At 40.2% G+C, this 12,228-nt stretch overlaps 1 protein-coding gene across 1 annotated transcript in view; it reads right to left on the bottom strand.

Annotated features, from left to right (window-relative positions):
- Window positions 1–2,977: 2,977 nt before the first annotated feature.
- The window catches only part of IRS1 (insulin receptor substrate 1), a 51,806-nt gene continuing 42,555 nt past the window's right edge, over window positions 2,978–12,228 (bottom strand). Inside the window, exon 2 of the mRNA XM_081192530.1 lies at window positions 2,978–4,039. The gene's annotated coding sequence lies outside the window, so the exon portion shown is untranslated. The remainder of the gene's footprint in view (window positions 4,040–12,228) is intronic.

Below are 12,228 nucleotides of genomic sequence, written 5' to 3'. Positions count from 1 at the left end.
CAGTGATAGCATTCCATGGCAAAGACTCTTGTTAAATGTGCCAAGATGTAGTTGCAGATATTTTTCTCAGAGCAGCTTCTGTTTTACCTCTGTACATGCCTGCTGGATTTTGGAATGTGTCTTGCGGTTCCTGGATTGCGCAGATAGGCTGATGTTCTAAGAGTAAAGCAGTTCACACCAGACCATGGTTGGTAGTGGTTTTCTGGAAATGCCCCAGAGATGCTTCCACAAGCTTCAGATGATAGCTACACTTTAAAAAAGAGGTTCTTAAATGATGAAAAGACTGGTGGCCTATTGACACTGAGATGCAATTGTGGGTTTTTTAAAAAGGTATTCCTCCCCACCCCCAAATGCTAGTTTTCTTCATAAGGCTGGCATATGGCAAATGTTTGTGTTTATTCCCATAGCTTTTGGGATCAAAGTTGCTGTGGTTAAAAGCAAAATTGTGAAGGATAGAAATGCCAGCCTTTTTTCATTCTATGTTGACAGCATTATGGCTGATGTATCCCCACTTTCATTTTTGAAGCAATCAATAAGGTGGTTTAATGGCAGTCTCCACCCAACAAGTGGTGTTCAATCAGATATGCACCAGAGATACAGTGGTACCTCAGGTTACATACGCTTCAGGTTACATACGCTTCAGGTTACAGACTCCGCTAACCCAGAAATAGTATCTCAGGTTAAGAACTTTGCTTCAGGATGAGAACAGAAATCGTGCTCCGGCGGCACAGCGGCAGCAGGAAGCCCCATTAGCTAAAGTGGTGCTTCAGGTTAAGAACAGTTTCATGTTAAGAATGGGCCTCCGGAAAGAATTAAGTACTTAACCCAAGGTACCACTGTACACTGCTCTTCTGGAAGTTATTGCGGTTACATTCCTTCCAACTGGAAGAATGTTGTATTATAGGGCTTGACTGTTGAAAGCTCATCCTGTATGTGTATCAAGTGATAGGCTTGGAGGCTAACAGAGCTACTTGAAGGATGGGAGTTGTAGTCCAAAACATCTGGAGAACACCAGACCACACTTTAGGGAGAAACCATAGCTACATGGAGTACAGTGGTACCTCGGGTTAAGAACTTAGTTCGTTCCGGAGGTCTGTTATTAACCTGAAACTGTTCTTAACCTGAGGTACCACTTTACCTAATGGGGTCTCCCACTGCCGGCGTGCAATTTCTGTTCTCATCCTGAAGCAAACTTCTTATCACGAGGTACTATTTCTGGGTTGGTGGAGTCTGTAACCTGAAGCGTCTGTAACCCGAGGTACCACTGTATCTTGGGTCCCTGGTATGATGTCCATAGACAGCAGTGTCCTCAGATATCCCTCTTAGCATCCATCAAGGTATCATGCCCCTCCCAGGTTTTTTAAGAATGGGGGGTTAGTAAACTTTGTTTAAAACATGGGTGGTGGTGGGCTGGCTCAAAAGCCAAATGAAAGCATCCAGACACAACACCTTACTTCGCTTTCCCCCGAATGCCTCTGACTGGTGTTTTATAACTGCTTTTGGTAGAGGTTGTTTGGTTGCAGCGTTTACTTGTGTATTGTTTGGTTCGTCTTTTCTTTTGTTTGTGGATGCATTGCCTAGTTTTGCTTGGGAGTGTTATGCAAGTTTTGGGGGTGTTACCTGCTTTTTGGCTGTCTCCTTTTTGGTTTTGGAGTGGGTACGTTTTGAGTGGGGGTGTTCTGAACATCAGCTTTTCCTCTGTGGAATGGGCATTTCTTGGTGTTCATTACAGCTTCCCAAAAAAAGTTGAGAACTCCAAGGTTACAGGATGTGCAATGTTTGGTATTCCAGATTTCTGTTGGAACTTTTCCACCCCACGGATTCTGATGACGTGTTGCAAGGTGCTAATAGGCGAGGCCTCCAGAAATGCATACAGTTGTGTAAATATTTTTCAAAAATGTGGGCATACCCTGATGAAGCAGAATGTTGCCATCTGGAGAGTCATGGCAAAATAAATAAACCCATTGCTCTTTGTAGTATGTGTATTCTTACTGCTGAAATTCGGTATAGTTGCACTTCAGAAATTACCAGTGGAGAACACTGCTGAAAACATCTGAGGCCCGAATTATGGCTAGGGGTGCGGGGGGAGAGGATATCAGGTTAAAGAAGGGAATCAATCTACCATAAAGGTTTCCTGTGCATGCCCTATTCAAATAATTAGGAGCTATAGTTTGCAAAGACTGGGTTATGTCCAAAGTCTAAGGATCAAAAAATGTTCCAACTTGTTTCCTGGATGCTACATTAGCAGAAAGTGAATCTCAATCAATATGCTCCGTAAATGCTATTTTTACAGTATCTCTATTAAGGTTCATCTATCTTAGATTTTCAAACTGGATTCAATTCACATCCAATTCGCTTGTTGCTCCTATTCTTGTGGTATAACAACCTATGAGACCTGAGGGTAGTTCACTGTGAAAATAAAATAATCAGCACAATAGTTTTCTGTTTCAGTGATAAAAGGGAAATTAAGGCTGCTTTCCTAAACACTGTTACATAAGAGCATGTCCCACTAAACTCATAGGACTTAACTCGATGTAGATAGCCACAGGATTGCAGACTGATATACAAAACAGTGAAATAAACTGGATATACAAGACAGTGCAATAGACAGCAGAAGAATTACCTTTGACTCTCAAGAGTACAAAAAGGGAAATGAATATGCTGGCGCAATTCTTGCTTTTTAAAGTTATGGGAAGGTCTTCCTAACATGGAAGACATTTCAAAATTCTCAGTTAATGGAAAAGAAAAGGACCTCAATCTATCAGGCAGTGAGTAAACATAAATTCCAAAGTATGAGTGAAATTCTATAGAGATGTGGTTTTTCTATTGAGAGATCTCATTACACAAGTACATTCAAAATATCGATTATAAAGTAAGGACCTGACCCCACCACAGAGAATGTGAAGATACCTTAATATATGCATTAAGTACAGGGATACGTTTTTAGGGGGGTGGGGAACAAAGTAAGTAAGAGAAATAAAGATAAAACGGTATCTAGTTTATTATGTATAGAAAGAGATTTCCAGAATTTACAAACACCCACGTATTTCATTCCAGGGATATTTTGATTTAAAGAGTTCGCCCAAGTTTCATTTCTTCTTCTTCTATATATATATACAATGGAAGACTTAGATTTGTTTTTCTGATGTTTTCAAAGTTCCTGTGCAACCAACAATTTTAAAACCCACACTTGTAAATACCATGCACAGTTCATTTGCCTTTTCATTAATACAGCCTAATGTTTTACAGGAACAATACAAAATATTATTTTATTTTTGAAAGAATTCAGCTCAGTCACAGGGTTATCTTACAAATCATTAGATTGGTAAATATGACTGTACAATCCAGATCCACGGGCCCATTGATCCATATTATATTATATTCTGAATTACAATCTTAAAAAGAATAGTACCCTACTCTATTCTTAAATCGCCTTGTTTTTTAACAGTTTCCCCCACCCCAACCCCACTCTGTTTACAACAGAATATAGTATACCTCAGTTCCACATCAAAAAAAGATGTGCTGTAGGAAAAGTTACATTTTTTAATTAAAAAAGTACATGTATAAATCAAAAACCTATGTTAAATATTTAATACTCTTCAACCAACATTAACAGTTTGTATGTAATAATTTACACTGATGATTTGTCGTACAGGTTTTTCAGCAGCAAATTAAAATGTCATGTCTTATGTAAATGAGCTAGTAGCATGCCCATTCTCACCATTTTAAAGTGGGCACATGAGTTCACTGTAGCCAGCTAAGTCTTTATGGTAGAGGAGTAAGTAATCATAGACTCATTGTCCAGGTGTCACAGTGCTTTTGCTTGGCACAAAAAAAAAGAATAAGAAGAAGTAAAAGAAGAATGTGCAGTTCAGTCAACTAACTCCTGAGGTTTGTGTAAAGTAAACAAATTGAACTGGATGCATCGTACCCATCTACTGGGGAAGAAGATGTGAGGTCCTAGGTGTGATACACAAAACAGAGTCTGGATACTCATGAGTTCCAAGAAGGATATTCTGAGGTTGTATAGGTCATCGATCTGAGAATAAAAGAAAGAAAGTTCATGTAAACAATATTTTAAAACATCTAGTGCCATAAGCAAAGATTAACAATAAAAGCTGATGCAATGCTCATAAATCTTTTGCAGCTATAAGGGCATCTGCAAAAATGACCATTCTGAATAAAGGTCTACATATTACATGCATGTCATTCCATGATTCTTTCTTGGAGGGCTGTTTGAACAGGTAAAGGAGATCTTGGTCAGGGAGGGACAAAGAGAAAATGGCTTAGGGGAAGGGCAAAGGACTGGGAATTCCAAGTGTGAAATACCTTCTTTGTCTTCTCAACCTGCCTCATCCAATCTCCACCCACACTAACATCACTTGCAGATGCCTTTATCCATTAAAAACAACAACACATTTTCAGAGTGCAATAATAATGGAACTATACATAACAGGTAGTTGGCTCTTCTGTTACAAGTACACGCTACAATTGGCCAGACATCCAATCATCTATCAGCTCTCATGTTATGTTATTACATAGGGTCGGAGCCAGAATTTCCATGAACACAACTTCACTCACAGGACACTCTTGCTACAGTAAAGGAAAAGAGATGATTTTCACTAGTTTCTCATCCCCCCTGCAGCCCCTTGTAAAACTTTTCTGGGGGCTGAAGAACCTTCTGGAATGAAGGCACAGGAGGCTGCGAAAATTGCCTTTCCTCCCTCCAGCAGGAGTTCCCACTGGATCTCAGTCCATTCTGCCAAAAGAATGAGTATTTCAGCATTCAGAAGGAGCACTCCAGGTCCAGTGCATAGTTTGTAAGTTGAAGTAAAGTAGGGCTGGGAATGGGGGGATATTTTGTTTTGTAAGATTCAAAGCTAAGCACCAAGGATAATTGTAGAGTTTTTGTGCACATTAGATGTGATGAGTGGTGTAACTCAAGGAACCCAAGGATAACAAATGCAAATATGGATCATTGCTTCTAAACCAGAGGGCAAAACAATCACTGATAGAAAGGTGTTTTCTGGTACTGTACCTGGTTATTATTCTTCCTTATGTTAGCTTAGCTTTTTGATGCCTACAAACCTTCACAGAGCTAGAAGGACTTTCCCAAAACCTGTCTGGCAAAAATGTGAATCAAAATTCCTACAACTGCTGAATTTGTTTTGAGTCGACTGCAGTGAATGATTTGCCTTTAAATGTTTTGCAATTTTCAACTAAACAAACCAAATTGCTTACGTCAAGTCTTAGATGTGTAAGAGTACCTGTATGTATTTTAAAGACTGTTCCTAGAAATAGAAATAGAGCATTATTCCGCTTTAATAAAATGTTGAGACTTTCCACAGAGACGTGGAAAGACTGAAAAGATTGCCTGTGCTTTATGCGCTAATTGCTCAAGAAACAAAATTTATTTTGTATGGCCCTTCACGTGAACAGGAAGCCTCTCCTTGCAAATGTGTGGTATGTTGTGAGTAACACCCCAGAGAATTCTCTCACAGATCTTTTTACATACTTTCAAGCTTTCTTCTGAACTCCTGTTGCCAATCTACAGAAAAATCCCAACTGGAATATCTATAGGAAATTTAACATAGCTTCACAGCTTTAAACTGTGTTGGGCCTAAAATTAAGGTAGTACTGCCGTATTTTATTTAAAAGGCTTGTTAACAAAGAAAGAAATTGCCTCATTTAAACTGGGAAGGAGCTAGGTGTAAATGGTTTGCTTTTCGTTTCATATCTGGCTCCCTTCCAGTATGGCTGAATGAACAAGCTTAGTGCAGGAACAAACTGTACCCAACAGAATGGTCACATGCTCTAACCTGCAATGGCTATACAATCACAGAAACAGAGAGTGAAACGTATAGCTCTGCTACGCAGGACAAAGCTTGTTGCTCTGAGATGTTTTATATAGCACCACACTTCAGCTAATGTTGCTCTCATCTACTTCCTCTCTTCAAACATGACTGAAGGTACTTGGAAAAGAAGAGGAACGTCCCTCCAGGGTGGATAAAAGTAAATATTTTTTAAATTTAGATTCTTAATGTAAGTGTCCTTTAAGAATAACCTGCTTTAAATATATATCAGTATATAATACAAAACAAACATTCAAGTCTATACTAGCCATCACTTAAAACTAATCCATGGCCCTATATTTTGTCTGAGTTAAAAGCTGTTTTCTATGTAAAATGTGTGTGTGGAGAGGGGACAAGCAGAACAAGAAAAATGTGTGATTTCTGAGGTTTATCATCATAAAAATAACAGTCAGTTGTGTACTCTGCATATCATTGGTCACTATGAGTATTTAAACAGTCCTGAAATTCCCCAAGAAACTGGTCTGGTTTTAGTCCTGCATAAGTATGCATATAGCATTTCTGTGCAAGTCCAGGGTTCTGAAAATTCTTGAGAACAGTAACTGGCTTGGTTTTATTTCTAAGTAAATACTTAGAAAACACCAAGCAAACACACAGGACTCCACCAAGCAACACACACACACACACACACACACACACACACACACACACACGATCTCTCAATGATCCCATGGTCAGGACAGGAAACCATGGGTTTGTCTCATCTGTAATTAAAATTTGCAATGTACATCACAATATTGTCAACCCCTTCTGCTTCTGCAACCCCTTCTATCTGTCTATATATAATACCTCCTTTTTGCAATGAGTGTGCAACATGCCTCATTGTGAGCAGGAGCTTAGCGTTGCTACATTTACCAAAATACTTTACAGCTGGCTCAAGATGATATGCTCTGTTCATGTATCCCATGCACGAATAGCAAGGTATTGTCTATTGGTGATATATAAACACAAGATTTCTGCATGGGAAATCAAGAATTTATCATGGACAAATCACCATTGTTAACAGTTTGTGTACTTTTGCAGAACCCAATATGGAAGAAAGAGCACACTAGTTGCTTAAGGGTATTTGCACGGGTAGACAAACTAAGGGCTGGGGCCCGGATCGGGCCCCATCGCCTTCTAAATTGGAATCAGCATGTTTTTACATGAGTAGAATGTGTGCTTTTATTTAAAATGCATCTCTGGGTTATTTGTGGGGCATAGGAATTCGTTCATCCCCCCAAAAAAAATATAGTCTGGCCCCCCCCCCCAAGGTCTGAGGGACAGTGGACCGGCCCCCTGCTGAAAAGGTTTGCTGACCCCTGGTCTAGAGTAATATCCTTGGGCAATTAATATGCTGTTTAAAGCCTAGACACACAGAACAACTTCTGAAAATGAAGCAACTGAGAAGTAGCATGAGATGCAACCTTGGCATGATTCTTGCACATCTCCCACTGCACAGCACAACTTTTACAGAAAAATAACAAAACATTGAAAAAGGAATTTAGCATGTGCAATCATGTAATTCTCAGGTATAGCTTTAGGGTGGTATATAAATCCATATTATCATATATCTTGACATATAATAGATGAATATACTGTTGGGTGTTTTTTTTAGCAACTTGACACATAAGATTGTTCACTTCTTTCTTGAGAGCCACCCCCACGTACAGGTTTATCATTTAACACCAAATAGTGTTGCTTTCTGAATGCTAAATATGGGGAAATCTTCTTTTGGTAAGATTTTAATGTGGGCTTTTAAAAACTGCAGTACAGCAACACCCTATGATTTAAGCTGATCTGATTCACACATACAATACAAAATAGTGTTGCCTTATGGACATTTGATATGTTACTAATATGTAGTGGATGCTGCCTAAGAAACTAATTGAAAACTTCTGAGACGATTAGAAGTACTCCCATCTTTTAAAAATCAAAATTCTCTCCTCATTAATAGTAAATGAATTGTAAAAGATGTTGAGTAAGTTTGGAGCAGAGCGTCTTTCCCAGCATAAGTTAGCGTTTGGATACCCCTATTGTTTCTTATCAACAAAGATCAGTGTTTCCTTAACAACGCGTAAAACTGTGCAGAGGACAGGAGTTTTAAGAGAGGGTTCTCTGACTTCAGTGTGTTGTGGTAAGGGTCGTTAACATTAATGACATCATTGTTGGCAGCTTGAAAATAGGGAAAACCTGTGTTTAATCCATTTCCTACTCACCACAGGCTTCAAGCTGGATTCCCCAATAATATGGCTTTGTGGCTGACTTTATGGAAGACATTGGTAATGCAAGAAAAATGTACTTGAAGGGGGGGGGAGCCCTAACTTGCATCTTATACTACAAGCTACCTTTGACAAGTGGTCTCTGCTCAACATCTGCTGCAAAATACATGAAGATAACACTAATGCATGATCCAGCTGGCAAACCATTTCCCTTTTTCAAGGCTGTTCAACAAGAGGGATATAGGGCATTTACGTCATGTACATAGTGCGATTGAAGTTACCCTTTAATATTACAAATATTCACAATGTTTACTGAAGAAGCTTATTCACATTCATCTGTAAAGCTACAAAGACCCTAAAGCCCTTTTCTTTAAAGATCTCCTCAAGCCATTCAAGCTCCTGATGGGTATTCCAACTAAACACCAGGATGAACTTTCTGACAGTAAGAGCTGTTCGACAGTGGAATGGACTTGCTTGGAAAGTGGTGGACTCTCCTTCCTTGGAGGTTTTTAAGCAGAGGTTGGATGGCCATCTGCCATGGATGCTGTAGTTGAGATGCCTGCATTGCAGGGGTTTGGGCGAGATGGCCCTCAACATCCCTTCCAACGCTCCTGATTCTACGATTCTATTCTAGGGTACAATTTTCACATAGGCATTGTAACAAGAATTGCGGCGAAATCAAGTGGAATCTTCTTTTTCCAAAGACTGGAAATGTGTCGACGTTTTATTCACCCATTACTTCTTGCCTAACTAAGAACATGCTTCCTAGGTGTCTTTAAACCTAACGTTTTTCAAAACGATGAAAATGCACTTACAAATCAAGAGATAAGCAGCAGCAACTATGTTTTCCTTCCTTGCCTACTCAGGCTGATTCCCATGGGCCACCCAAGCTCAGCAATTAGGTCATAACTTCTAGACCCAGGAAGCTCGTGCGCTGCCATTTATTCTGAAGTAGGTCTCAATTTCCTCTAAGCCTCTGGGAAGCAGACTGATCTCTGAAAGCATACAAGCATTCACCTAAGCATAGGCCTACCATGTTAATCCTCTTCCAGCACAGACCCTCACCATGGCTCTCCTGAGGAGTAACTTGCCTCCTAAGTGGCTAGGAAGGAAAGAGGACCTCCCGTGGCCACCATGAGTTCCTTGGAGCAGAGATTAAATAAAAATGTAAAAATAAACCATAGTAGTAACCTTGTGCCCAGAATTCACTTGTATCTGCCAGCCTAAAAAATTAATTAAACCCATTCATGATCCTCGACTGTTATGTTCTGGCCAACAAGGTTGCTGGACAGCTCTGATGGATCAACTTCCTCTGACAAAGTTTGAGAGTAGACTGAGGCCTTTCATGCCCCTGTTTCCAGACTACCTTCTCCAGGCTCCAACCCTCTGGCCTGAAGACAGGCACCTCTTTCATTCCATAGTCTCCCTCCTGGTGCACTCCCAGCACTGCTGGCCTGGTGATGTGTGATGGGAGATATCTGGTTCTTCAGGCTCCAGGGAAGAAGTCAACGAGATGTCCAGACTCTGTCCCTATAGGCCTTGGGGGTCTGGGAGGTTCCTCTGGGAGTTCTTGTCCAACCTGCTCAGGCACAACGGCCTCCCTATTTCCCACAGCTCTGAGCTCTGGCCCAGACCTGGTTCCCCCTCTGGTATCCCTGCAGCCTCTGGCTTTGCTGGTTACATGGATCATGACATCCTCTTCTCTTCCCTTCCCAAGTGCAATGGTCACTAGTTGTCTGCTATTCCCTCACCCTTATAAAGCAATTCAGGTTGCAATCCTACACAACTACCTGGGAGAAATGATAACTGAGGTGCATGGGACTTACATCTGAGTAGACTTGTAAACACCACCTGAATATTTGTCCTTCTGTAGTAAAGTGTAAAGATCTTGCACCCCTGAAGCTTTTCCTCGGATAGGATATGATGATGGGAGATATGCCCAATTATGTCTTAATATAGTAAACTTTCTCAGTTGAGAGATGGCCTATTTCTTTCTAAATCTGGCCTTGTATAAAGGTAAAAAGAACAAACTAAAGCCCTTAGGAGTTTACTGAGTGAGACTATGAGGAGAAAGGAAGGTGGTATGCAAGTACTCTTAAGTGTTAAGAGATAGGCGGAAGTCGCTGAACACAGAAGTCAGGGTACAAACCAGGGAGAAAAGTAAAAAATGTAGAGTTGGAAAGGATGCCAAGGGTCATCTAGTCCAACCCCCTGGAATCCTGAAATTAATCTGCTATTGGGATGGAAAGGAGTCATCATTTAAGATGTTTTTAAATAATTCACTGTAAGTAACTTCAAAAATCATACAAAGACCTACACAGAAACAGGATGAGCTGTTCCTTTCTTGCTCAAGCAAGACGCTCTTATGTGGAAGTATACAGGCCTCTCGATTTAGCTATCAAGGTATTTTGGACTTCAGTGGGATTAACCTCGAAAGCAGCATGGAATTACTTAATCAGCTCACGCAGCAAGAGTTGAACTTGCTGGTGCACGTTTTCCCTACAGTTATTGTATACTTCGGTATCTGTTTCTGCACTACTTTCTCAAAAGCACTAGCAACCTCCATTTCAATAGATGACGTGAACAAATTTAACAAATAAATACATTTTACATTTTGAAGTAAATATAAAGTTAAAGGAGCCCTTTAATTAATGAAGGTCAAGCAGACACAAGTCCAATTTTGATCAAAACATTAAATCATGGGGACACAGCTAACGGAGTCTGAATCAGATGGGATAAAACAACAAACATATTGCAGAGCCCCAGGTAATGTTTTGGATACAGCCATGGATAAAATTAAAACCCATTTGATTTTGGCTCCTCATACCAAATATGACTGAATAGAGGTATGTTAAAGCTATCTGCCTGCTAAATCATTTAGTGGCGTTAAGCAACGTTAACAAAATGATATTAACGGAATCTCTCACTTTTGGTGGTGGAAATTAGGTGGGAAGAGTTGGATGGAAAACTGGTGAGGTGCAAGATTAGCAAGCTAAAAACACACACGTATCAAATACATCATCATTTCTGTTTGCCTTGCTTTTGCCGCTGGAAACTAATTATCCAAATACAGAAGTCCTCTTCAGGAAGAGAGGTCATGCACAAAAGTCCTGCTCTCAAAACGCACACCGCAGAAACAGCCTCAAAGAGGCTTCTAACTATAGACAGCTGAACTCTGAGCAATCAAAAATGTGGTTAAAAGCTCCCTTCAGACTTCTCTGTTCAACCTGCTCAAGACCTTCCCATACTCTTACCGTACTCTTTCTTTCTTTCTTTCTTTCTTTCTTTCTTTCTTTCTTTCTTTCTTTCTTTCATACCAACAATCTAACTGGGTTGCCCCAGCCACTCTGAGTGGCTCTCAAAAAATATTAAAAACACATTAAAACACCAACCCTTAAAAACTTCCGTGAAAAGAACTGCCTTCATGTGCCTCCTAAAAGTCAAATACCTCCACAACCACAGCTCCCAAATGTTGCTTGGCTACCCAAATGGGTTAGAGGCTCAACTTCCACATCTGGTGGATGATTTAATTAAATTGGCAGTCGCCCCCCCTAAAGAAAATTTATTATGCTTTCGTACAATCCAGAGTCTAAAAGGCATGTGATTTAAAGAAGGGGTGGGCAACCAGTGGCCCTCCAGATGTTGTTGGAAAAGTCCCACCATTCCTGACTGCTGAACATGCTTGGTTGGGGCTAAGGCGAGCTGGAGTTCAACAAGATCTGGAGACTCACAATGGTACCGTATTTCCTTAATTGTAACTAAAACCTATTCTTGCCAGAGCACATACAAGTCATATCATATGTTTACAGTATTAACTTGTAAATGAAACAACTTATTAAAACCAGCCGTCAGACAACCCACTTGGTGCAGACTACTCATCAATTAAAAATATGCAGTGTTGCCCTGCCTCCCACCTATGCTTTGAACTCCAGTACAAAGCAGATGCTTTTCAGCCTTACAGTAAAGAAAAAAAGCACCCAACTTGCCAAGACACCTTGAGCTGGCAAGTCTCCCATCAATGTTTATATCAAAATGTTGGGCTGCCATAATCCCTGGCACAAATCATCCTCTAGAAATGCAAGGATCACCAACAAGTTGATATGCTAGCTTAGGATGTTTCAAAACCAAAATCTCTCTCACACACAGAAAAACTGAAA

This window comes from Podarcis bocagei, assembly GCF_964188305.1.
Source record: "Podarcis bocagei genome assembly, chromosome: 4".
In the NCBI taxonomy this organism is placed as follows: domain Eukaryota; kingdom Metazoa; phylum Chordata; class Lepidosauria; order Squamata; family Lacertidae; genus Podarcis; species Podarcis bocagei.
The sequence above is the reverse complement of the archived record's forward strand: the minus strand, read 5'-3'. Positions and strand labels throughout refer to the sequence as shown.